This window comes from Pseudophryne corroboree, unplaced genomic scaffold (genome assembly GCF_028390025.1).
Source record: "Pseudophryne corroboree isolate aPseCor3 unplaced genomic scaffold, aPseCor3.hap2 scaffold_207, whole genome shotgun sequence".
NCBI lineage: Eukaryota > Metazoa > Chordata > Amphibia > Anura > Myobatrachidae > Pseudophryne > Pseudophryne corroboree.
Window position 1 is genome coordinate 214305 of NW_026968711.1, and position 23392 is coordinate 237696.

Consider the following 23392-nt stretch of genomic DNA (forward strand, 5'->3'; position numbering starts at 1 on the left):
TTGCATTAAACACCTCCACCCTCCTTTGGTGTGGGGCTCATGTTGGCTATGCCCCAGCCCCTGAAGCATTCAAGCTGATTTCTTGCAGCAGCTGGGCACTGTAACAGCTCCAGAGCTGCTCTGTAAGGCAAGTAAAAGGGTGTGGGCCCTGCAGCACTACCTGTAGTTCGCATTGTGCGTTGGAAGGCACAAAGTAAGCAGACAGGAGGAGAAGTCAGGATAGTGCGCAAGGGCATAGAAGGGAGCGGCTCAAGAAAAGAGAAGTGGAAACAGACAGCAAACTAGGCTGGAGAGAGACCTGAGACAAAGAGATCTGAATTATACGAGAGCCGACCAGGGGAAACACAAATTATGCAGTCAAGTTTCCCACATTTGGGGAAATCGCAGGAGCAGCACACCTAGAGTGCAATGGGTGAGCCTTGCCCTGGGAGAAGCACCTTCATGATCATAGTATCTCACCTGGCAGGTAAGTAGGAGTTGGGCTAGAGCTGGGGAGGATCGCTGCTCGGGTACCCCCCTGTAAACTGAAGGAGATCCAACTGAGGCAGCACAAGGGAACTCTCGAAAGAAGAACAAGGCTAGAGGAAAATCTGAGACAAAGAAATCTGACTTTTACCAGAGCTGACCAGAGGAAAGCACAAACACAGTCCCCCACTACCACAAATAATGCAGTCAAGTTTCCCACATTTGGGGAAATCACAGGGGTCAGCATACCCAAAATGCAATGAATGAACCTCACCCTGGGAGAACAATCTTCATGACCATGGTATCTCCTATGCAAAATAAGTATGATTTGGAATAGGGCTGGGGAGGGCCGCTGCTCATGCACATCTCTGTCAAGTAAAGGAGATTCAACTGAGGCAGCACAAGGGAACTCTCATCTGGGGACAACAACTGCAGGGAGAACACATATTTTCAGATGAACATGGGAGGGCAGAAGGCTGCCTAATACTGAAGCACCCCCAAACAACAAACCAAATGCAACAACTAGTGCAAGCATTCCTGGGGGAAGTTCTGCAGAAGACGGATTTGCATACGGTGATGTCATCCAAGCAGTGGGTCAAAGTTGGCTTCAACCCTCATCTGCATATGAAAAGAGAAAAGGAGCGTGCAGGGCATGGCGGCCTTTTGCGGTGCTTGGATGACCCCTAGTTCGCATTAAACACCTCCACCCTCCTTTGGTGTGGGGCTCATGTTGGCCATGCCCCATCCCCTGAAGCATTCAAGCTGATTTCTTGCAGCAGCTGGGCACTGTAACATCTCCAGAGCTGCTCTGTAAGGCAAGTAAAAGGGTGTGGGCCCTGCAGCACTACCTGTAGTTTGCATTGTGCATTGGAAGGCACAAAGTAAGCAGACGGGAGGAGAAGTCAGGATAGTGCACAAGGGTATAGAAGGGAGCGGCTGAAGAAAAGAGAAGTGGAAACAGACAGCAAACTAGGTTGGAGAGAGACCTGAGACAAAGAGATCTGAATTACACGAGAGCCGACCAGGGGAAACACAAATTATGCAGTCAAGTTTCCCACATTTGGGGAAATCGCAGGGGCAGCACACCCAGAGTGCAATGGGTGAGCCTTGCCCTGGGAGAAGCACCTTCATGATCATAGTATCTCACCTGGCAGGTAAGTAGGAGTTGGGCTAGAGCTGGGGAGGGTCTCTGCTTGGGCACCCCCCTGTCAAGTGAAGGAGATCCAACTGAGGCAGCACAAGGGAACTCTCGAAAGAAGAACAAGGCTAGAGGAAGATCTGAACAAAGAAATCTGACTTTTACCAGAGCTGACCAGAGGAAAACACAAACACAGTCCCCCACTACCACAAATAAAGCAGTCGAGTTTCCCACATTTGGGGAAATCACAGGGGTCAGTATACCCATAATGCAATGAATGAACCTCACCCTGGGAGAATAATCTTCATGACCATGGTATCTCCTATGCAAAATAAGTATGATTTGGGATAGAGCTGGGGAGGGCCGCTGCTCAGGCACATCTCTGTCAAGTAAAGGAGATTCAACTGAGGCAGCACAAGGGAACTCTCATCTGGGGACAACAACTGCAGGGAGAACACATATTTTCAGATGAACATGGGAGGGCAGAAGGCTGCCTAATACTGAAGCACCCCCAAACAACAAACCAAATGCAACAACTAGTGCAAGCATTCCTGGGGGAAGTTCTGCAGAAGACGGATTTGCATACGGTGATGTCATCCAAGCAGTGGGTCAAAGTTGGCTTCAACCCTCATCTGCATATGAAAAGAGAAAAGGGGCGTGCAGGGCATGGCGGCCTTTTGCGGTGCTTGGATGACCCCTAGTTCGCATTAAACACCTCCACCCTCCTTTGGTGTGGGGCTCATGTTGGCCATGCCCCATCCCCTGAAGCATTCAAGCTGATTTCTTGCAGCAGCTGGGCACTGTAACAGCTCCAGAGCTGCTCTGTAAGGCAAGTAAAAGGGTGTGGGCCCTGCAGCACTACCTGTAGTTTGCATTGTGCATTGGAAGGCACAAAGTAAGCAGACGGGAGGAGAAGTCAGGATAGTGCACAAGGGTATAGAAGGGAGCGGCTGAAGAAAAGAGAAGTGGAAACAGACAGCAAACTAGGCTGGAGAGAGACCTGAGACAAAGAGATCTGAATTATACGAGAGCCGACCAGGGGAAACACAAATTATGCAGTCAAGTTTCCCACATTTGGGGAAATCACAGGAGCAGCACACCCAGAGTACAATGGGTGAGCCTTGCCCTGGGAGAAGCACCTTCATGATCATAGTATCTCACCTGGCAGGTAAGTAGGAGTTGGGCTAGAGCTGGGGAGGGTCGCTGCTCGGGTACCCCCCTGTAAAGTGAAGGAGATCCAACTGAGGCAGCACAAGGGAACTCTCGAAAAAAGAACAAGGCTAAAGGAAAATCTGAGACAAAGAAATCTGACTTTTACCAGAGCTGACCAGAGGAAAGCACAAACACAGTCTCCCACTACCACAAATAATGCAGTCAAGTTTCCCACATTTGGGGAAATCACAGGGGTCAGCATACCCAAAATGCAATGAATGAACCTCACCCTGGGAGAAAAATCTTCATGACCATGGTATCTCCTATGCAAAATAAGTATGATTTGGAATAGGGCTGGGGAGGGCCGCTGCTCATGCACATCTCTGTCAAGTAAAGGAGATTCAACTGAGGCAGCACAAGGGAACTCTCATCTTGGGACAACAACTGCAGGGAGAACATATATTTTCAGATGAACATGGGAGGGCAGAAGGCTGCCTAATACTGAAGCACCCCCAAACAACAAACCAAATGCAACAACTAGTGCAAGCATTCCTGGGGGAAGGCCTGCCGCAGATGGATTTGCATATGGTGATGTCATCCAAGCAGTGGGTCAAAGTTGGCTTCAACCCTCGTCTGCATATGAAAAGAGAAAAGGGGCGTGCAGGGCATGGTGGCCTTTTGCGGCGCTTGGCTGACCCCTAGTTTGCATTAAACACCTCCACCCTCCTTTGGTGTGGGGCTCATGTTGGCTATGCCCCAGCCCCTGAAGCATTCAAGCTGATTTCTTGCAGCAGCTGGGCACTGTAACAGCTCCAGAGCTGCTCTGTAAGGCAAGTAAAAGGGTGTGGGCCCTGCAGCACTACCTGTAGTTTGCATTGTGCATTGGAAGGCACAAAGTAAGCAGACGGGAGGAGAAGTCAGGATAGTGCACAAGGGTATAGAAGGGAGCGGCTGAAGAAAAGAGAAGTGGAAACAGACAGCAAACTAGGCTGGAGAGAGACCTGAGACAAAGAGATCTGAATTATACGAGAGCCGACGAGGGGAAACACAAATTATGCAGTCAAGTTTCCCACATTTGGGGAAATCGCAGGAGCAGCACACCCAGAGTGCAATGGTTGAGCCTTGCCCTGGGAGAAGCACCTTCATGATCATAGTATCTCACCTGGCAGGTAAGTAGGAGTTGGGCTAGAGCTGGGGAGGGTCGCTGCTCGGGTTCCCCCCTGTGAAGTGAAGGAGATCCAACTGAGGCAGCACCAGGGAACTCTCGAAAGAAGAACAAGGCTAGAGGAAGATCTGAGACAAAGAAATCTGACTTTTACCAGAGCTGACCAGAGGAAAGCACAAACACAGTCCCCCACTACCACAAATAATGCAGTCGAGTTTCCCACATTTGGGAAATCACAGGGGTCAGCATACCCAGAATGCAATGAATGAACCTCACCCTGGGAGAACAATCTTCATGACCATGGTATCTCCTATGCAAAATAAGTATGATTTGGGATAGGGCTTGTGAGGGCAGCTGCTCAGGCACATCTCTGTCAAGTAAAGGAGATTCAACTGAGGCAGCACAAGTGAACTCTCATCTGGGGACAACAACTGCAGGGAGACCACATCTTTTCAGATGAACATGGGAGGGCGGAAGGCTGCCTAATACTGAAGCACCATCAAATATCAAACCATATGCAACAACTAGTACAAGCACTCCTGGGGGAAGGTCTGCAGCAGACGGATTTGCATACGGTGATGTTATCCAAGCAGTGGGCCAAAGTTGACTGGAACCCTCATCTGCATATGAAAAGAGAAAAGGGGCATGCAGGGCATGGCGGCCTTTTGCAGTGCTTGGATGACCCCTAGTTCGCATTAAACACCTCCCCCCTCCTTTGGTGTGGGGCTCATGTTGGCCATGCCCCATCCCCTGAAGCATTCAAGCTGATTTCTTGCAGCAGCTGGGCACTGTAACAGCTCCAGAGCTGCTCTGTAAGGCAAGTAAAAGGGTGTGGGCCCTGCAGCACTACCTGTAGTTTGCATTGTGCATTGGAAGGCACAAAGTAAGCAGACGGGAGGAGAAGTCAGGATAGTGCACAAGGGTATAGAAGGGAGCGGCTGAAGAAAAGAGAAGTGGAAACAGACAGCAAACTAGGCTGGAGAGAGACCTGAGACAAATAGATCTGAATTATACGAGAGCCGACCAGGGGAAACACAAATTATGCAGTCAAGTTTCCCACATTTGGGGAAATCGCAGGGGCAGCACACCCAGAGTGCAATGGGTGAGCCTTGCCCTGGGAGAAGCACCTTCATGATCATAGTATCTCACCTGGCAGGTAAGTAGGAGTTGGGCTAGAGCTGGGGAGGGTCGCTGTTCGGGCACCCCCCTGTCAAGTGAAAGAGATCCAACTGAGGCAGCACAAGGGAACTCTCGAAAGAAGAACAAGGCTAGAGGAAGATCTGAGACAAAGAAATCTGACTTTTACCAGAGCTGACCAGAGGAAAGCACAAACACAGTCCCCCACTACCACAAATAATGCAGTCGAGTTTCCCACATTTGGGAAAATCACAGGGGTCAGCATACCCAGAATGCAATGAATGAACCTCACCCTGGGAGAACAATCTTCATGACCATGGTATCTCCTATGCAAAATAAGTATGATTTGGGATAGGGCTGGTGAGGGCCGCTGCTCAGGCACATCTCTGTCAAGTAAAGGAGATTCAACTGAGGCAGCACAAGGGAACTCTCATCTGGGGACAACAACTGCAGGGAGACCACATCTTTTCAGATGAACATGGGAGGGCGGAAGGCTGCCTAATACTGAAGCACCATCAAATATCAAACCATATGCAACAACTAGTACAAGCACTCCTTGGGGAAGGTCTGCAGCAGACGGATTTGCATACGGTGATGTTATCCAAGCAGTGGGCCAAAGTTGACTGGAACCCTCATCTGCATATGAAAAGAGAAAAGGGGCATGCAGGGCATGGCGGCCTTTTGCAGTGCTTGGATGACCCCTAGTTCGCATTAAACACCCCCACCCTCCTTTGGTGTGGGGCTCATGTTGGCCATGCCCCATCCCCTGAAGCATTCAAGCTGATTTCTTGCAGCAGCTGGGCACTGTAACAGCTCCAGAGCTGTTCTGTAAGGCAAGTAAAAGGGTGTGGGCCCTGCAGCACCACCTGTTGTTCGCATTGTGCGTTGGAAGGCACAAATTAAGCAGACGGGAGGAGAAGTCAGGATAGTGCGCAAGGGCATACTTTTCTCTTAGTCCGGGGGCAAGGCTTCAAAATGGGGTCTGCAACGGAGGAGACACAGGGGGCGTGGTCACAGCAGCTTTTCTCTACAGCCTGCACCAGCAGGAGCCTACACCATTTTTTATGATCACGCTGAACTGCAGTGCGACTGCAATTACAGCATGGTCAAGAAGGGAGGCGTCATGCTGGGTGGCCATGCCCTGTCACTGTGCAGGAGCCAGCACAGCTCACACACTAGTCCCCGGGTGCAGCCCCCAGCCCCCGGGACACCCGGAGCAACAAAATGTAGATTCAGGCCACCAGGCCACGCCCCTACCTATGAAACCATGCCTCCTTTTTACCATTGCGCTGTTTATCTGCGCGCACTGCATTACAATCTCCCTCGCCACCTTTCTGGGTGTCACCAGTGATAGTGACACCTCTGCCATGCTTGTAGCAGCTGGTCCTAAGATCTACGCCTCAAGCCCTGAGTGTTTGCCCTTGTGACTTGTTGATCATCATAGCGAAGCAGATGCTTACAGAAAACTGCAGGGGCTTAGATTGAAAATAAAAAAATTGATGGGTATAAGGTAGAGAGGAGCGGGTTCGGTTCTCCGAGAACCGAATTCCCCACGAACTCCACGTGGTTTACACTGGTCCGAGGCAGGCTCGGTTGTTCCCGCCTGACTCGGAAAACCTGAACAAGGGAAAATGTCATCATCCCGCTGTCGGATTCTTGCGAGATTCGGATTCCATATAAAGAGCTGCGCGTTGCTGCCATTTTTACTCGTGCATTGAAGAGAGAGCGGAGAGGACGTGGCTATGTTCTCTCAGTGGAAATCTCAATATCAGTGCTCAGTATCAGTGGTTACTTATTGCTGCTCAGTAATACTAGTAGTGTGTCTCTCCTGCTCAGTGTCAGTTCTCAGTAGTATCCTCATCAGTGCTCAGTATCACTGCTCATTGTCTTGTGCTGCATTGTGGTGCTCAGCATACTACAGTACATTACTAATAGTCCAGTGCTGCATCTTGCTGCTCAGTGTCAGTTCTAGTATCCTCATCAGTGCTCACTATCACTGCTCATTGCATTGTGGTGTTCTGTATACTACAGTAACATAGTAATATAGTATATATAGAGGAGCGGGTTCGGTTCTCCGAGAACCGAATTCCCGACGAACTCCACGTGGTTTACACTGGTCCGTGGCAGGCTCGGTTGTTCCCGCCTGACTCGGAAAACCTGAACAAGGGAAAATGTCATCATCCCGCTGTCGGATTCTCGCGAGATTCGGATTCCATATAAAGAGCTGCGCGTTGCCGCCATTTTTACTCGTGCATTGAAGAGAGAGCGGAGAGGACGTGGCTATGTTCTCTCAGTGGAAATCTCAATATCAGTGCCCAGTATCAGTGGTTACTTATTGCTGCTCAGTAATACTAGTAGTGTGTCTCTCCTGCTCAGTGTCAGTTCTCAGTAGTATCCTCATCAGTGCTCAGTATCACTGCTCATTGTCTTGTGCTGCATTGTGGTGCTCAGCATACAACAGTACATTACTAATAGTCCAGTGCTGCATCTTGCTGCTCATGTTGGCTATGCCCCAGCCCCTGAAGCATTCAAGCTGATTTCTTGCAGCAGCTGGGCACTGTAACAGCTCCAGAGCTGCTCTGTAAGGCAAGTAAAAGGGTGTTGGCCCTGCAGCACTACCTGTAGTTTGCATTGTGCGTTGGAAGGCACAAAGTAAGCAGACAGGAGAAGTCAGGAGAGTGCACAAGGGCATAGAAGGCAGGGGCTCAAGAAAAGAGAAGTGGAAACAGACAGCAAACTAGGCTGGAGAGAGACCTGAGACAAAGAGATCTGAATTATACGAGTAGCCGACCAGAGGAAACACAAATTATGCAGTCAAGTGTCCCACATTTGGGGAAATCGTAGGAGCAGCACACCCAGAGTGCAATGGGTGAGCCTTGCCCTGGTAGAAGCACCTTCCTGATCATAGTATCTCACTTGGCAGGTAAGTAGGAGTTGGGCTTGAGCTGGGGAGGGTCGCTGCTCGGGCACCCCCCTGTCAAGTGAAGGAGATCCAACTGAGGCAGCACAAGGAAACTCTCAAAAAAAGAACAAGGCTAGAGGAAGATCTGAGACAAAGAAATCTGACTTTTACCAGAGCTGACCAGAGGAAAGCACAAACACAGTCCCCCACTACCACAAATAATGCAGTCGAGTTTCCCACATTTGGGGAAATCACAGGGGTCAGCATACCCAGAATGCAATGAATGAACCTCACCCTGGGAGAACAATCTTCATGACCATGGTATCTCCTATGCAAAATAAGTATGATTTGGGATAGGGCTGGGGAGGGCCGCTGCTCAGGCACATCTCTTTCAAGTAAAGGAGATTCAACTGAGGCAGCACAAGGGAACTCTCATCTGGGGACAACAACTGCAGGGAGAACACATATTTTCAGATGAACATGGGAGAGCTGAAGGCTGCCTAATACTGAAGCACCCCAAACAACAAACCAAATGCAACAACTAGTACAAGCATTCCTGGGGGAAGGTCTGCAGAAGACGGATTTGCATACGGTGATGTCATCCAAGCAGTGGGCCAAAGTTGGCTGGAACCCTCATCTGCATATGAAAAGAGAAAAGGGGTATGCAGGGCATGGCGGCCTTTTGCGGCGCTTGGATGACCCTTAGTTCGCATTAAACACCTCCACCCTCCGTCGGTGTGGGGCTCATGTTGGCTATGCCCCAGCCCCTGAAGCATTCAAGCTGATTTCTTGCAGCAGCTGGGCACTGTAACAGCTCCAGAGCTGCTCTGAAAGGCAAGTAAAAGGGTGTGGGCCCTGCAGCACTACCTGTAGTTTGCATTGTGCGTTGGAAGGCACAAAGTAAGCAGACAGGAGAAGTCAGGAGAGTGCACAAGGGCATAGAAGGCAGCGGCTCAAGAAAAGAGAAGTGGAAACAGACAGCAAACTAGGCTGGAGAGAGACCTGAGACAAAGAGATCTGAATTATACGAGTAGCCGACCAGAGGAAACACAAATTATGCAGTCAAGTGTCCCACATTTGGGGAAATCGTAGGAGCAGCACACCCAGAGTGCAATGGGTGAGCCTTGCCCTGGGAGAAGCACCTTCCTGATCATAGTATCTCACCTGGCAGGTAAGTAGGAGTTGGGCTAGAGATGGGGAGGGTCGCTGCTCGGGCACCCCCCTGTCAAGTGAAGGAGATCCAACTGAGGCAGCACAAGGAAACTCTCAAAAAAAGAACAAGGCTAGAGGAAGATCTGAGACAAAGAAATCTGACTTTTACCAGAGCTGACCAGAGGAAAGCACAAACACAGTCCCCCACTACCACAAATAATGCAGTCGAGTTTCCCACATTTGGGGAAATCACAGGGGTCAGCATACCCAGAATGCAATGAATGAACCTCACCCTGGGAGAACAATCTTCATGACCATGGTATCTCCTATGCAAAATAAGTATGATTTGGGATAGGGCTGGGGAGGGCCGCTGCTCAGGCACATCTCTTTCAAGTAAAGGAGATTCAACTGAGGCAGCACAAGGGAACTCTCATCTGGGGACAACAACTGCAGGGAGAACACATATTTTCAGATGAACATGGGAGAGCTGAAGGCTGCCTAATACTGAAGCACCCCAAACAACAAACCAAATGCAACAACTAGTACAAGCATTCCTGGGGGAAGGTCTGCAGAAGACGGATTTGCATACGGTGATGTCATCCAAGCAGTGGGCCAAAGTTGGCTGGAACCCTCATCTGCATATGAAAAGAGAAATGGGGTATGCAGGGCATGGCGGCCTTTTGCGGCGCTTGGATGACCCTTAGTTTGCATTAAACACCTCCACCCTCCGTCGGTGTGGGGCTCATGTTGGCTATGCCCCAGCCCCTGAAGCATTCAAGCTGATTTCTTGCAGCAGCTGGGCACTGTAACAGCTCCAGAGCTGCTCTGAAAGGCAAGTAAAAGGGTGTGGGCCCTGCAGCACTACCTGTAGTTTGCATTGTGCGTTGGAAGGCACAAAGTAAGCAGACAGGAGAAGTCAGGAGAGTGCACAAGGGCATAGAAGGCAGCGGCTCAAGAAAAGAGAAGTGGAAACAGACAGCAAACTAGGCTGGAGAGAGACCTGAGACAAAGAGATCTGAATTATACGAGTAGCCGACTAGAGGAAACACAAATTATGCAGTCAAGTGTCCCACATTTGGGGAAATCGTAGGAGCAGCACACCCAGAGTGCAATGGGTGAGCCTTGCCCTGGGAGAAGCACCTTCCTGATCATAGTATCTCACCTGGCAGGTAAGTAGGAGTTGGGCTAGAGATGGGGAGGGTCGCTGCTCGGGCACCCCCCTGTCAAGTGAAGTTCTGCAGAAGACGGATTTGCATACGGTGATGTCATCCAAGCAGTGGGTCAAAGTTGGCTTCAACCCTCATCTGCATATGAAAAGAGAAAAGGGGCGTGCAGGGCATGGCGGCCTTTTGCGGTGCTTGGATGACCCCTAGTTCGCATTAAACACCTCCACCCTCCTTTGGTGTGGGGCTCATGTTGGCCATGCCCCATCCCCTGAAGATGAACATGGGAGGGCAGAAGGCTGCCTAATACTGAAGCACCCCCAAACAACAAACCAAATGCAACAACTAGTGCAAGCATTCCTGGGGGAAGGCCTGCCGCAGATGGATTTGCATATGGTGATGTCATCCAAGCAGTGGGTCAAAGTTGGCTTCAACCCTCGTCTGCATATGAAAAGAGAAAAGGGGCGTGCAGGGCATGGTGGCCTTTTGCGGCGCTTGGCTGACCCCTAGTTTGCATTAAACACCTCCACCCTCCTTTGGTGTGGGGCTCATGTTGGCTATGCCCCAGCCCCTGAAGCATTCAAGCTGATTTCTTGCAGCAGCTGGGCACTGTAACAGCTCCAGAGCTGCTCTGTAAGGCAAGTAAAAGGGTGTGGGCCCTGCAGCACTACCTGTAGTTTGCATTGTGCATTGGAAGGCACAAAGTAAGCAGACGGGAGGAGAAGTCAGGATAGTGCACAAGGGTATAGAAGGGAGCGGCTGAAGAAAAGAGAAGTGGAAACAGACAGCAAACTAGGCTGGAGAGAGACCTGAGACAAAGAGATCTGAATTATACGAGAGCCGACGAGGGGAAACACAAATTATGCAGTCAAGTTTCCCACATTTGGGGAAATCGCAGGAGCAGCACACCCAGAGTGCAATGGTTGAGCCTTGCCCTGGGAGAAGCACCTTCATGATCATAGTATCTCACCTGGCAGGTAAGTAGGAGTTGGGCTAGAGCTGGGGAGGGTCGCTGCTCGGGTTCCCCCCTGTGAAGTGAAGGAGATCCAACTGAGGCAGCACCAGGGAACTCTCGAAAGAAGAACAAGGCTAGAGGAAGATCTGAGACAAAGAAATCTGACTTTTACCAGAGCTGACCAGAGGAAAGCACAAACACAGTCCCCCACTACCACAAATAATGCAGTCGAGTTTCCCACATTTGGGAAAATCACAGGGGTCAGCATACCCAGAATGCAATGAATGAACCTCACCCTGGGAGAACAATCTTCATGACCATGGTATCTCCTATGCAAAATAAGTATGATTTGGGATAGGGCTGGTGAGGGCAGCTGCTCAGGCACATCTCTGTCAAGTAAAGGAGATTCAACTGAGGCAGCACAAGTGAACTCTCATCTGGGGACAACAACTGCAGGGAGACCACATCTTTTCAGATGAACATGGGAGGGCGGAAGGCTGCCTAATACTGAAGCACCATCAAATATCAAACCATATGCAACAACTAGTACAAGCACTCCTGGGGGAAGGTCTGCAGCAGACGGATTTGCATACGGTGATGTTATCCAAGCAGTGGGCCAAAGTTGACTGGAACCCTCATCTGCATATGAAAAGAGAAAAGGGGCATGCAGGGCATGGCGGCCTTTTGCAGTGCTTGGATGACCCCTAGTTCGCATTAAACACCTCCCCCCTCCTTTGGTGTGGGGCTCATGTTGGCCATGCCCCATCCCCTGAAGCATTCAAGCTGATTTCTTGCAGCAGCTGGGCACTGTAACAGCTCCAGAGCTGCTCTGTAAGGCAAGTAAAAGGGTGTGGGCCCTGCAGCACTACCTGTAGTTTGCATTGTGCATTGGAAGGCACAAAGTAAGCAGACGGGAGGAGAAGTCAGGATAGTGCACAAGGGTATAGAAGGGAGCGGCTGAAGAAAAGAGAAGTGGAAACAGACAGCAAACTAGGCTGGAGAGAGACCTGAGACAAATAGATCTGAATTATACGAGAGCCGACCAGGGGAAACACAAATTATGCAGTCAAGTTTCCCACATTTGGGGAAATCGCAGGGGCAGCACACCCAGAGTGCAATGGGTGAGCCTTGCCCTGGGAGAAGCACCTTCATGATCATAGTATCTCACCTGGCAGGTAAGTAGGAGTTGGGCTAGAGCTGGGGAGGGTCGCTGCTCGGGTACCCCCCTGTCAAGTGAAGGAGATCCAACTGAGGCAGCACAATGGAACTCTCGAAAGAAGAACAAGGCTAGAGGAAAATCTGAGACAAAGAAATCTGACTTTTACCAGAGATGACCAGAGGAAAGCACAAACACAGTCCCCCACTACCACAAATAATGCAGTCAAGTTTCCCACATTTGGGGAAATCACAGGGGTCAGCATACCCAAAATGCAATGAATGAACCTCACCCTGGGAGAACAATCTTCATGACCATGGTATCTCCTATGCAAAATAAGTATGATTTGGAATAGGGCTGGGGAGGGCCGCTGCTCATGCACATCTCTGTCAAGTAAAGGAGATTCAACTGAGGCAGCACAAGGGAACTCTCATCTGGGGACAACAACTGCAGGGAGAACACATATTTTCAGATGAACATGGGAGGGCAGAAGGCTGCCTAATACTGAAGCACCCCCAAACAACAAACCAAATGCAACAACTAGTGCAAGCATTCCTGGGGGAAGTTCTGCAGAAGACGGATTTGCATACGGTGATGTCATCCAAGCAGTGGGTCAAAGTTGGCTTCAACCCTCATCTGCATATGAAAAGAGAAAAGGGGCGTGCAGGGATGGCGGCCTTTTGCGGTGCTTGGATGACCCCTAGTTCGCATTAAACACCTCCACCCTCCTTTGGTGTGGGGCTCATGTTGGCCATGCCCCATCCCCTGAAGCATTCAAGCTGATTTCTTGCAGCAGCTGGGCACTGTAACAGCTCCAGAGCTGCTCTGTAAGGCAAGTAAAAGGGTGTGGGCCCTGCAGCACTACCTGTAGTTTGCATTGTGCATTGGAAGGCACAAAGTTAGCAGACGGGAGGAGAAGTCAGGATAGTGCACAAGGGTATAGAAGGGAGCGGTTGAAGAAAAGAGAAGTGGAAACAGACAGCAAACTAGGCTGGAGAGAGACCTGAGACAAAGAGATCTGAATTATACGAGAGCCGACCAGGGGAAACACAAATTATGCAGTCAAGTTTCCCACATTTGGGGAAATCGCAGGGGCAGCACACCCAGAGTGCAATGGGTGAGCCTTGCCCTGGGAGAAGCACCTTCATGATCATAGTATCTCACCTGGCAGGTAAGTAGGAGTTGGGCTAGAGCTGGGGAGGGTCGCTGTTCGGGCACCCCCCTGTCAAGTGAAAGAGATCCAACTGAGGCAGCACAAGGGAACTCTCGAAAGAAGAACAAGGCTAGAGGAAGATCTGAGACAAAGAAATCTGACTTTTACCAGAGCTGACCAGAGGAAAGCACAAACACAGTCCCCCACTACCACAAATAATGCAGTCGAGTTTCCCACATTTGGGAAAATCACAGGGGTCAGCATACCCAGAATGCAATGAATGAACCTCACCCTTGGAGAACAATCTTCATGACCATGGTATCTCCTATGCAAAATAAGTATGATTTGGGATAGGGCTGGTGAGGGCAGCTGCTCAGGCACATCTCTGTCAAGTAAAGGAGATTCAACTGAGGCAGCACAAGTGAACTCTCATCTGGGGACAACAACTGCAGGGAGACCACATCTTTTCAGATGAACATGGGAGGGCGGAAGGCTGCCTAATACTGAAGCACCATCAAATATCAAACCATATGCATCAACTAGTACAAGCACTCCTGGGGGAAGGTCTGCAGCAGACGGATTTGCATACGGTGATGTTATCCAAGCAGTGGGCCAAAGTTGACTGGAACCCTCATCTGCATATGAAAAGAGAAAAGGGGCATGCAGGGCATGGCGGCCTTTTGCAGTGCTTGGATGACCCCTAGTTCGCATTAAACACCTCCCCCCTCCTTTGGTGTGGGGCTCATGTTGGCCATGCCCCATCCCCTGAAGCATTCAAGCTGATTTCTTGCAGCAGCTGGGCACTGTAACAGCTCCAGAGCTGCTCTGTAAGGCAAGTAAAAGGGTGTGGGCCCTGCAGCACTACCTGTAGTTTGCATTCTAGTGTCTTTCGTTTGGGAGAAAAATGCAAAGGTACAATACAGCTTTTCCTTGCCGATATCTCTCTTTTGCAAAGAGCTAGGCATTGGAAAATTCAGGGCTATACCGTGTAGATGAAGCACTAACAGGAGGCTTTTAAATTTTCATTCTAGTGTCTTTCGTTTGGGAGAAAAATGCAAAGGTACAATACAGCTTTTCCTTGCCAATATCTCTCTTTTGCAAAGAGCTAGGCATTGGAAAATTCAGGGCTATAACGTGTAGATGAAGCACTAACAGGAGGCTTTAAAATTTTCATTCTAGTGTCTTTCGTTTGGGAGAAAAATGCAAAAGTACAATGCAGCTTTTCCTTGCCGATATCTCTCTTTTGCAAAGAGATAGGCATTGGAAAATTCAGGGCTATAACGTGTAGATGAAGCACTAACAGGAGGCTTTAAAATTTTCATTCTAGTGTCTTTCGTTTGGGAGAAAAATGCAAAGGTACAATACAGCTTTTCCTTGCCGATATCTCTCTTTTGCAAAGAGCTAGGCATTGGAAAATTCAGGGCTATAACGTGTAGATGAAGCACTAACAGTAGGCTTTAAAATTTTCATTCTAGTGTCTTTCGTTTGGGAGAAAAATGCAAAGGTACAATACAGCTTTTCCTTGCCAATATCTCTCTTTTGCAAAGAGCTAGGCATTGGAAAATTCAGGGCTATAACGTGTAGATGAAGCACTAACAGGAGGCTTTAAAATTTTCATTCTAGTGTCTTTCGTTTGGGAGAAAAATGCAAAAGTACAATGCAGCTTTTCCTTGCCGATATCTCTCTTTTGCAAAGAGATAGGCATTGGAAAATTCAGGGCTATAACGTGTAGATGAAGCACTAACAGGAGGCTTTAAAATTTTCATTCTAGTGTCTTTCGTTTGGGAGAAAAATGCAAAGGTACAATACAGCATTTCCTTGCCGATATCTCTCTTTTGCAAAGAGATAGGCATTGGAAAATTCAGGGCTATAACGTGTAGATGAAGCACTAACAGGAGGCTTTAAAATTTTCATTCTAGTGTCTTTCGTTTGGGAGAAAAATGCAAAGGTACAATACAGCTTTTCCTTGCCGATATCTCTCTTTTGCAAAGAGATAGGCATTGGAAAATTCAGGGCTATAACGTGTAGATGAAGCACTAACAGGAGGCTTTAACATTTTCATTCTAGTGTACTTCGTTTGGGAGAAAAATGCAAAGGTACAATACAGCTTTTCCTTGCCGATATCTCTCTTTTGCAAAGAGATAGGCATTGGAAAATTCAGGGCTATAACGTGTAGATGAAGCACTAACAGGAGGCTTTAAAATTTTCATTCTAGTGTCTTTCGTTTGGGAGAAAAATGCAAAGGTACAATACAGTTTTTCCTTGCCGATATCTCTCTTTTGCAAAGAGATAGGCATTGGAAAATTCAGGGCTATAACGTGTAGATGAAGCACTAACAGGAGGCTTTAAAATTTTCATTCTAGTGTCTTTCGTTTGGGAGAAAAATGCAAAGGTACAATACAGCTTTTCCTTGCCAATATCTCTCTTTTGCAAAGAGCTAGGCATTGGAAAATTCAGGGCAATAACGTGTAGATGAAGCACTAACAGGAGGCTTTAAAATTTTCATTCTAGTGTCTTTCGTTTGGGAGAAAAATGCAAAAGTACAATGCAGCTTTTCCTTGCCGATATCTCTCTTTTGCAAAGAGATAGGCATTGGAAAATGCAGGGCTATAACGTGTAGATGAAGCACTAACAGGAGGCTTTAAAATTTTCATTCTAGTGTCTTTCGTTTGGGAGAAAAATGCAAAGGTACAATACAGCATTTCCTTGCCGATATCTCTCTTTTGCAAAGAGATAGGCATTGGAAAATTCAGGGCTATAACGTGTAGATGAAGCACTAACAGGAGGCTTTAAAATTTTCATTCTAGTGTCTTTCGTTTGGGAGAAAAATGCAAAGGTACAATACAGCTTTTCCTTGCCGATATCTCTCTTTTGCAAAGAGCTAGGCATTGGAAAATTCAGGGCTATACCGCGTACATGAAGCACTAACAGGAGGCTTTTAAATTTTCATTCTAGTGTCTTTCGTTTGGGAGAAAAATGCAAAGGTACAATACAGCTTTTCCTTGCCAATATCTCTCTTTTGCAAAGAGCTAGGCATTGGAAAATTCAGGGCTATAACGTGTAGATGAAGCACTAACAGGAGGCTTTAAAATTTTCATTCTAGTGTCTTTCGTTTGGGAGAAAAATGCAAAAGTACAATGCAGCTTTTCCTTGCCGATATCTCTCTTTTGCAAAGAGATAGGCATTGGAAAATTCAGGGCTATAACGTGTAGATGAAGCACTAATAGGAGGCTTTAAAATTTTCATTCTAGTGTCTTTCGTTTGGGAGAAAAAAGCAAAGGTACAATACAGCTTTTCCTTGCCGATATCTCTCTTTTGCAAAGAGATAGGCATTGGAAAATTCAGGGCTATAACGTGTAGATGAAGCACTAACAGGAGGCTTTAAAATTTTCATTCTAGTGTCTTTCGTTTGGGAGAAAAATGCAAAGGTACAATACAGCTTTTCCTTGCCGATATCTCTCTTTTGCAAAGAGCTAGGCATTGGAAAATTCAGGGCTATAACGTGTAGATGAAGCACTAACAGTAGGCTTTAAAATTTTCATTCTAGTGTCTTTCGTTTGGGAGAAAAATGCAAAGGTACAATACAGCTTTTCCATGCCGATATCTCTCTTTTGCAAAGAAATAGGCATTGGAAAATTCAGGGCTATAACGTGTAGATGAAGCACTAACAGGAGGCTTTAAAATTTTCATTCTAGTGTCCTTCGTTTGGGAGAAAAATGCAAAGGTACAATACAGCTTTTCCTTGCCGATATCTCTCTTTTGCAAAGAGATAGGCATTGGAAAATTCAGGGCTATATCGTGTAGATGAAGCACTAACAGGAGGCTTTAAAATTTTCATTCTAGTGTCTTTCGTTTGGGAGAAAAATGCAAAGGTACAATACAGCTTTTCCTTGCCAATATCTCTCTTTTGCAAAGAGCTAGGCATTGGAAAATTCAGGGCTATAACGTGTAGATGAAGCACTAACAGGAGGCTTTAAAATTTTCATTCTAGTGTCTTTCGTTTGGGAGAAAAATGCAAAAGTACAATGCAGCTTTTCCTTGCCGATATCTCTCTTTTGCAAAGAGATAGGCATTGGAAAATGCAGGGCTATAACGTGTAGATGAAGCACTAACAGGAGGCTTTAAAATTTTCATTCTAGTGTCTTTCGTTTGGGAGAAAAATGCAAAGGTACAATACAGCATTTCCTTGCCGATATCTCTCTTTTGCAAAGAGATAGGCATTGGAAAATTCAGGGCTATAACGTGTAGATGAAGCACTAACAGGAGGCTTTAAAATTTTCATTCTAGTGTACTTCGTTTGGGAGAAAAATGCAAAGGTACAATACAGCTTTTCCTTGCCGATATCTCTCTTTTGCAAAGAGATAGGCATTGGAAAATTCAGGGCTATAACGTGTAGATGAAGCACTAATAGGAGGCTTTAAAATTTTCATTCTAGTGTCCTTCGTTTGGGAGAAAAATGCAAAGGTACAATACAGCTTTTCCTTGCCGATATCTCTCTTTTGCAAAGAGATAGGCATTGGAAAATTCAGGGCTATAACGTGTAGATGAAGCACTAACAGGAGGCTTTAAAATTTTCATTCTAGTGTCTTTCGTTTGGGAGAAAAATGCAAAGGTACAATACAGCTTTTCCTTGCCGATATCTCTCTTTTGCAAAGAGCTAGGCATTGGAAAATTCAGGGCTATAACGTGTAGATGAAGCACTAACAGGAGGCTTTAAAATTTTCATTCTAGTGTCTTTCGTTTGGGAGAAAAATGCAAAGGTACAATACAGCTTTTCCTTGCCGATATCTCTCTTTTGCAAAGAGATAGGCATTGGAAAATTCAGGGCTATAACGTGTAGATGAAGCACTAACAGTAGGCTTTAACATTTTCATTCTAGTGTCTTTCGTTTGGGAGAAAAATGCAAAGGTACAATACAGCTTTTCCTTGCCGATATCTCTCTTTTGCAAAGAGATAGGCATTGGAAAATGCAGGGCTATAACGTGTAGATGAAGCACTAACAGGAGGCTTTACAATTTTCATTCTAGTGTCTTTCGTTTGGGAGAAAAATGCAAAAGTACAATGCAACTTTTCCTTGCCGATATCTCTCTTTTGCAAAGAGATAGGCATTGGAAAATGCAGGGCTATAACGTGTAGATGAAGCACTAACAGGAGGCTTTAAAATTTTCATTCTAGTGTCTTTCGTTTGGGAGAAAAATGCAAAGGTACAATACAGCATTTCCTTGCCGATATCTCTCTTTTGCAAAGAGATAGGCATTGGAAAATTCAGGGCTATTACGTGTAGATGAAGCACTAACAGGAGGCTTTAAAATTTTCATTCTAGTGTCCTTCGTTTGGGAGAAAAATGCAAAGGTACAATACAGCTTTTCCTTGCCGATATCTCTCTTTTGCAAAGAGATAGGCATTGGAAAATTCAGGGCTATAACGTGTAGATGAAGCACTAACAGGAGGCTTTAAAATTTTCATTCTAGTGTCTTTCGTTTGGGAGAAAAATGCAAAGGTACAATACAGCTTTTCCTTGTCGATATCTCTCTTTTGCAAAGAGCTAGGCATTGGAAAATTCAGGGCTATAACGTGTAGATGAAGCACTAACAGTAGGATTTAAAATTTTCATTCTAGTGTCTTTCGTTTGGGAGAAAAATGCAAAGGTACAATACAGCTTTTCCTTGCCGATATCTCTCTTTTGCAAAGAGATAGGCATTGGAAAATTCAGGGCTATAACGTGTAGATGAAGCACTAACAGGAGGCTTTAAAATTTTCATTCTAGTGTCTTTCGTTTGGGAGAAAAATGCAAAGGTACAATACAGTTTTTCCTTGCCGATATCTCTCTTTTGCAAAGAGATAGGCATTGGAAAATTCAGGGCTATAACGTGTAGATGAAGCACTAATAGGAGGATTTAACATTTTCATTCTAGTGTCCTTCGTTTGGGAGAAAAATGCAAAGGTACAATACAGCTTTTCCTTGCCGATATCTCTCTTTTGCAAAGAGATAGGCATTGGAAAATTCAGGGCTATAACGTGTAGATGAAGCACTAACAGGAGGCTTTAAAATTTTCATTCTAGTGTCTTTCGTTTGGGAGAAAAATGCAAAGGTACAATACAGCTTTTCCTTGCCGATATCTCTCTTTTGCAAAGAGCTAGGCATTGGAAAATTCAGGGCTATAACGTGTAGATGAAGCACTAACAGTAGGCTTTAACATTTTCATTCTAGTGTCTTTCGTTTGGGAGAAAAATGCAAAGGCACAATACAGCTTTTCCTTGCCGATATCTCTCTTTTGCAAAGAGATAGGCATTGGAAAATTCAGGGCTATAACGTGTAGATGAAGCACTAACAGTAGGCTTTAACATTTTCATTCTAGTGTCTTTCGTTTGGGAGAAAAATGCAAAGGCACAATACAGCTTTTCCTTGCCGATATCTCTCTTTTGCAAAGAGATAGGCATTGGAAAATTCAGGGCTATAACGTGTAGATGAAGCACTAACAGGAGGCTTTAAAATTATCATTCTAGTGTCTTTCGTTTGGGAGAAAAATGCAAAAGTACAATACACTTTTCCTTGCCGATATCTCTCTTTTGCAAAGAGATAGGCATTGGAAAATTCAGGGCTATAACGTGTAGATGAAGCACTAATAGGAGGCTTTAACATTTTCATTCTAGTATCCTTCGTTTGGGAGAAAAATGCAAAGGTACAATACAGCTTTTCCTTGCCGATATCTCTCTTTTGCAAAGAGCTAGGCATTGGAAAATTCAGGGCTATAACGTGTAGATGAAGCACTAACAGTAGGCTTTAAAATTTTCATTCTAGTGTCTTTCGTTTGGGAGAAAAATGCAAAGGTACAATACAGCTTTTCCTTGCCGATATCTCTCTTTTGCAAAGAGCTAGGCATTGGAAAATTCAGGGCTATAACGTGCAGATGAAGCACTAACAGTAGGATTTAAAATTTTCATTCTAGTATCTTTCGTTTGGGAGAAAAATGCAAAGGTACAATACAGCTTTTCCTTGCCGATATCTCTCTTTTGCAAAGAGATAGGCATTGGAAAATTCAGGGCTATAACGTGTAGATGAAGCACTAACAGGAGGCTTTAAAATTTTCATTTTAGTGTCTTTCGTTTGGGAGAAAAATGCAAAGGTACAATACAGTTTTTCCTTGCCGATATCTCTCTTTTGCAAAGAGATAGGCATTGGAAAATTCAGGGCTATAACGTGTAGATGAAGCACTAATAGGAGGCTTTAAAATTTTCATTCTAGTGTCCTTCGTTTGGGAGAAAAATGCAAAGGTACAATACAGCTTTTCCTTGCTGATATCTCTCTTTTGCAAAGAGATAGGCATTGGAAAATTCAGGGCTATAACGTGTAGATGAAGCACTAACAGGAGGCTTTAAAATTTTCATTCTAGTGTCTTTCGTTTGGGAGAAAAATGCAAAGGTACAATACAGCTTTTCCTTGCCGATATCTCTCTTTTGCAAAGAGCTAGGCATTGGAAAATTCAGGGCTATAACGTGTAGATGAAGCACTAACAGTAGGCTTTAACATTTTCATTCTAGTGTCTTTCGTTTGGGAGAAAAATGCAAAGGTACAATACAGCATTTCCTTGCCGATATCTCTCTTTTGCAAAGAGCTAGGCATTGGAAAATTCAGGGCTATAACGTGTAGATGAAGCACTAACAGTAGGCTTTAAAATTTTCATTCTAGTGTCTTTCGTTTGGGAGAAAAATGCAAAGGTACAATACAGCTTTTCCTTGCCGATATCTCTCTTTTGCAAAGAGATAGGCATTGGAAAATTCAGGGTTATAACGTGTAGATGAAGCACTAACAGGAGGCTTTAAATTTTTCATTCTAGTGTCCTTCGTTTGGGAGAAAAATGCAAAGGTACAATACAGCTTTTCCTTGCCGATATCTCTCTTTTGCAAAGAGATAGGCATTGGAAAATTCAGGGCTATAACGTATAGATGAAGCACTAACAGGAGGCTTTAAAATTTTCATTCTAGTGTCTTTCGTTTGGGAGAAAAATGCAAAAGTACAATGCAGCTTTTCCTTGCCGATATCTCTCTTTTGCAAAGAGATAGGCATTGGAAAATGCAGGGCTATAACGTGTAGATGAAGCACTAACAGGAGGCTTTAAAATTTTCATTCTAGTGTCTTTCGTTTGGGAGAAAAATGCAAAGGTACAATACAGCTTTTCCTTGCCGATATCTCTCTTTTGCAAAGAGATAGGCATTGGAAAATTCAGGGCTATAACGTGTAGATGAAGCACTAACAGGAGGCTTTAACATTTTCATTCTAGTGTACTTCGTTTGGGAGAAAAATGCAAAGGTACAATACAGCTTTTCCTTGCCGATATCTCTCTTTTGCAAAGAGATAGGCATTGGAAAATTCAGGGCTATAACGTGTAGATGAAGCACTAATAGGAGGTTTTAAAATTTTCATTCTAGTGTCCTTCGTTTGGGAGAAAAATGCAAAGGTACAATACAGCTTTTCCTTGCCGATATCTCTCTTTTGCAAAGAGATAGGCATTGGAAAATTCAGGGCTATAACGTGTAGATGAAGCACTAACAGGAGGCTTTAAAATTTTCATTCTAGTGTCTTTCGTTTGGGAGAAAAATGCAAAGGTACAATACAGCTTTTCCTTGCCGATATCTCTCTTTTGCAAAGAGCTAGGCATTGGAAAATTCAGGGCTATAACGTGTAGATGAAGCACTAACAGGAGGCTTTAAAATTTTCATTCTAGTGTCTTTCGTTTGGGAGAAAAATGCAAAGGTACAATACAGCTTTTCCTTGCCGATATCTCTCTTTTGCAAAGAGATAGGCATTGGAAAATTCAGGGCTATAACGTGTATATGAAGCACTAACAGGAGGCTTTAAAATTTTCATTCTAGTGTCTTTCGTTTGGGAGAAAAATGCAAAGGTACAATACAGCTTTTCCTTGCCGATATCTCTCTTTTGCAAAGAGATAGGCATTGGAAAATTCAGGGCTATAACGTGTAGACTTTAAAATTTTCATTCTAGTGTCTTTCGTTTGGGAGAAAAATGCAAAGGTACAATACAGCTTTTCCTTGCCAATATCTCTCTTTTGCAAAGAGCTAGGCATTGGAAAATTCAGGGCTATAACGTGTAGATGAAGCACTAACAGGAGGCTTTAAAATTTTCATTCTAGTGTCTTTCGTTCGGGAGAAAAATGCAAAGGTACAATACAGTTTTTCCTTGCCGATATCTCTCTTTTGCAAAGAGATAGGCATTGGAAAATTCAGGGCTATAACGTGTAGATGAAGCACTAACAGGAGGCTTTAAAATTTTCATTCTAGTGTCCTTCGTTTGGGAGAAAAATGCAAAGGTACAATACAGCTTTTCCTTGCCAATATCTCTCTTTTGCAAAGAGCTAGGCATTGGAAAATTCAGGGCTATAACGTGTAGATGAAGCACTAAAAGGAGGCTTTAAAATTTTCATTCTAGTTTCTTTCGTTTGGGAGAAAAATGTAAAAGTACAATGCAGCTTTTCCTTGCCGATATCTCTCTTTTGCAAAGAGATAGCCATTGGAAAATTCAGGGCTATAACGTGTAGATGAAGCACTAACAGGAGGCTTTAAAATTTTCATTCTAGTGTCTTTCGTTTGGGAGAAAAATGTAAAAGTACAATGCAGCTTTTCCTTGCCGATATCTCTCTTTTGCAAAGAGATAGGCATTGGAAAATTCAGGGCTATAACGTGTATATGAAGCACTAACAGGAGGCTTTAAAATTTTCATTCTAGTGTCTTTCGTTTGGGAGAAAAATGCAAAGGTACAATACAGCTTTTCCTTGCCGATATCTCTCTTTTGCTAAGAGATAGGCATTGGAAAATTCAGGGCTATAACGTGTAGA

General features: G+C 45.5%; 19 non-coding genes and 2 pseudogenes across 19 annotated transcripts; all 21 read right to left on the reverse strand.

Annotated features, from left to right (window-relative positions):
- Positions 1-311: 311 nt before the first annotated feature.
- On the reverse strand, positions 312-474 carry LOC135005946 (U1 spliceosomal RNA). Its single transcript, XR_010206438.1, has one exon. It is a non-coding gene; the product is annotated as a U1 spliceosomal RNA (small nuclear RNA).
- Positions 475-626: 152 nt separating this feature from the next.
- LOC135005604 (U1 spliceosomal RNA) lies at positions 627-790 on the reverse strand. The gene has a single exon (XR_010206137.1). It is a non-coding gene; the product is annotated as a U1 spliceosomal RNA (small nuclear RNA).
- Positions 791-1464: 674 nt separating this feature from the next.
- Positions 1465-1627, reverse strand: LOC135005748 (U1 spliceosomal RNA). Its single transcript, XR_010206274.1, has one exon. It is a non-coding gene; the product is annotated as a U1 spliceosomal RNA (small nuclear RNA).
- Positions 1628-1778: 151 nt separating this feature from the next.
- LOC135005657 (U1 spliceosomal RNA) lies at positions 1779-1942 on the reverse strand. Its single transcript, XR_010206187.1, has one exon. It is a non-coding gene; the product is annotated as a U1 spliceosomal RNA (small nuclear RNA).
- A 674-nt stretch (positions 1943-2616) lies between these two features.
- Positions 2617-2779, reverse strand: LOC135005899 (U1 spliceosomal RNA). Its single transcript, XR_010206415.1, has one exon. It is a non-coding gene; the product is annotated as a U1 spliceosomal RNA (small nuclear RNA).
- Positions 2780-2931: 152 nt separating this feature from the next.
- Positions 2932-3095, reverse strand: LOC135005705 (U1 spliceosomal RNA). The gene has a single exon (XR_010206233.1). It is a non-coding gene; the product is annotated as a U1 spliceosomal RNA (small nuclear RNA).
- A 701-nt stretch (positions 3096-3796) lies between these two features.
- Positions 3797-3932, reverse strand: LOC135005917 (U1 spliceosomal RNA; annotated as a pseudogene).
- Positions 3933-4084: 152 nt separating this feature from the next.
- LOC135005611 (U1 spliceosomal RNA) lies at positions 4085-4247 on the reverse strand. The gene has a single exon (XR_010206144.1). It is a non-coding gene; the product is annotated as a U1 spliceosomal RNA (small nuclear RNA).
- A 674-nt stretch (positions 4248-4921) lies between these two features.
- On the reverse strand, positions 4922-5084 carry LOC135005791 (U1 spliceosomal RNA). Its single transcript, XR_010206315.1, has one exon. It is a non-coding gene; the product is annotated as a U1 spliceosomal RNA (small nuclear RNA).
- Positions 5085-5236: 152 nt separating this feature from the next.
- Positions 5237-5400, reverse strand: LOC135005950 (U1 spliceosomal RNA). The gene has a single exon (XR_010206440.1). It is a non-coding gene; the product is annotated as a U1 spliceosomal RNA (small nuclear RNA).
- Positions 5401-7824: 2424 nt separating this feature from the next.
- On the reverse strand, positions 7825-7988 carry LOC135005978 (U1 spliceosomal RNA). Its single transcript, XR_010206452.1, has one exon. It is a non-coding gene; the product is annotated as a U1 spliceosomal RNA (small nuclear RNA).
- A 152-nt stretch (positions 7989-8140) lies between these two features.
- Positions 8141-8304, reverse strand: LOC135005764 (U1 spliceosomal RNA). The gene has a single exon (XR_010206290.1). It is a non-coding gene; the product is annotated as a U1 spliceosomal RNA (small nuclear RNA).
- Positions 8305-8974: 670 nt separating this feature from the next.
- On the reverse strand, positions 8975-9138 carry LOC135005797 (U1 spliceosomal RNA). The gene has a single exon (XR_010206321.1). It is a non-coding gene; the product is annotated as a U1 spliceosomal RNA (small nuclear RNA).
- Positions 9139-9290: 152 nt separating this feature from the next.
- On the reverse strand, positions 9291-9454 carry LOC135005777 (U1 spliceosomal RNA). Its single transcript, XR_010206301.1, has one exon. It is a non-coding gene; the product is annotated as a U1 spliceosomal RNA (small nuclear RNA).
- A 670-nt stretch (positions 9455-10124) lies between these two features.
- Positions 10125-10288, reverse strand: LOC135005902 (U1 spliceosomal RNA). The gene has a single exon (XR_010206418.1). It is a non-coding gene; the product is annotated as a U1 spliceosomal RNA (small nuclear RNA).
- An 835-nt stretch (positions 10289-11123) lies between these two features.
- Positions 11124-11259, reverse strand: LOC135005918 (U1 spliceosomal RNA; annotated as a pseudogene).
- A 152-nt stretch (positions 11260-11411) lies between these two features.
- Positions 11412-11575, reverse strand: LOC135005961 (U1 spliceosomal RNA). The gene has a single exon (XR_010206443.1). It is a non-coding gene; the product is annotated as a U1 spliceosomal RNA (small nuclear RNA).
- Positions 11576-12249: 674 nt separating this feature from the next.
- LOC135005792 (U1 spliceosomal RNA) lies at positions 12250-12412 on the reverse strand. The gene has a single exon (XR_010206316.1). It is a non-coding gene; the product is annotated as a U1 spliceosomal RNA (small nuclear RNA).
- Positions 12413-12564: 152 nt separating this feature from the next.
- Positions 12565-12728, reverse strand: LOC135005605 (U1 spliceosomal RNA). The gene has a single exon (XR_010206138.1). It is a non-coding gene; the product is annotated as a U1 spliceosomal RNA (small nuclear RNA).
- A 673-nt stretch (positions 12729-13401) lies between these two features.
- On the reverse strand, positions 13402-13564 carry LOC135005761 (U1 spliceosomal RNA). Its single transcript, XR_010206287.1, has one exon. It is a non-coding gene; the product is annotated as a U1 spliceosomal RNA (small nuclear RNA).
- A 152-nt stretch (positions 13565-13716) lies between these two features.
- On the reverse strand, positions 13717-13880 carry LOC135005596 (U1 spliceosomal RNA). The gene has a single exon (XR_010206130.1). It is a non-coding gene; the product is annotated as a U1 spliceosomal RNA (small nuclear RNA).
- Positions 13881-23392: the final 9512 nt, after the last annotated feature.